Here is a 1283-nt window from a genome sequence, read left to right as displayed (position 1 = left end):
AAGAAGTCCCTCCCGGTTGCCAGCTGATCCCTGCTGGGTATGCAGGTGGTGAAGGCCCAGCGTTTCCTTCTGTTCTCTACGTGGCTACCCTCAGTTTCTGTGTTCCCCTCCTATGATATTATCCAGTACTTTCCTTTAGTTATTTTCATTAAAATATAGTTGCTTGCTCCTTGCTTGGCTGTCTGTGTGGTGGGGATGAGCACTGGGGGCTTCCAGTTGGCCATCTTGCTGATGTCACTCGCGTATTTTCTTCTTTTTTAATGGGAGATATTACAGCACTTTGGAATGTGAATGAAAATGACCTAGTAGAGATAGATTTATGCTGCAGGAGAGATGGGGATAAATGCAAAAGCAGTTCAAGCAACTGTGAACTATTGAGAAGGGACTCCATCCACATCGCAGGTGGAGGGCTTAGCTTTAGATAGGAACACACAGAGGTTATCAATGCTACCCGGAGAAGGCAGATTATCTAGGTATAAATGGGGGTGATTTTGGAGATTTGGCAGGGTGACAGTGAGGGCTTCTGAGGACGTATTTTTGCAGTGAAATCTAAGTGGGCTGATGGTGAGGAAGAAGAGGGGGGTGGAGATGGGAGGGTTGAGGAGAGACAAGGAAGGTACAAAGCGGTTTTCTTCAAGAGTGAAAGTTGCTTAACACAATCACTTTGAAAGCTTATCCTGCAGGTGTTATTTTTTCATACAACTTGAGGCAAATATTTCGACAATTGTGGAAGGATAGAGATAAGAATTTTGGAAGACCATTCAAAAGACACAGACTTCTGATACATCCTTCTCATCCAATACAAACGTCCCTCCCATTAGATGGTCAAAAGTACCAGTAAATCCAAGATAAATGTCAAGAGTACCAGTAAACTTAACATTTTCTGCCATGAATTATTGCCAAGATGGGAAATGGCAGGCATGACCCAATTTTCCCCATTAATAAAAAGGTTATACCAACATTTTATTTTCAACTTCCATTTAAGAGTTCTTAATCAGGGAAGGCAAGTGACATGGGAACTAATCCCTAAAGCTCCATCACCCTCAGTAGCATTTTAATAGAATTTTTCTCTTTAATTTGGTACTTCATATAAGAAAAAAGCTGTGAGGCAAAAAGCAAGGAAGTTAGAGCTAAGAATTTAGTGGAAAAGGGGGTAAAAAAGCAAAGACAAGGTATATATTCTTAGATGCTAGGAACATGACCACTTCTAAGCAGTAAGGAATTATTCAAAGTTTCTACCAATTAATCCTCCAAGAAATGCTAATATTAAAAAAATTCTTTTT

The 1283-nt window shown here is 40.5% G+C and overlaps 1 protein-coding gene across 1 annotated transcript in view; it reads right to left on the bottom strand.

Annotated features, from left to right (window-relative positions):
* LOC105822803 (electrogenic sodium bicarbonate cotransporter 1-like) overlaps nucleotides 1–1283 on the bottom strand; it is a 146246-nt gene that overhangs the window by 43061 nt on the left and 101902 nt on the right. The gene's annotated exons all lie outside the window — the stretch shown is intronic.

This window comes from Propithecus coquereli, unplaced genomic scaffold, assembly GCF_000956105.1.
Source record: "Propithecus coquereli isolate 6110/MARCELLA unplaced genomic scaffold, Pcoq_1.0 Scaffold64, whole genome shotgun sequence".
Classification (NCBI taxonomy): domain Eukaryota; kingdom Metazoa; phylum Chordata; class Mammalia; order Primates; family Indriidae; genus Propithecus; species Propithecus coquereli.
This window is presented reverse-complemented; position numbering and strand designations above follow the sequence as displayed.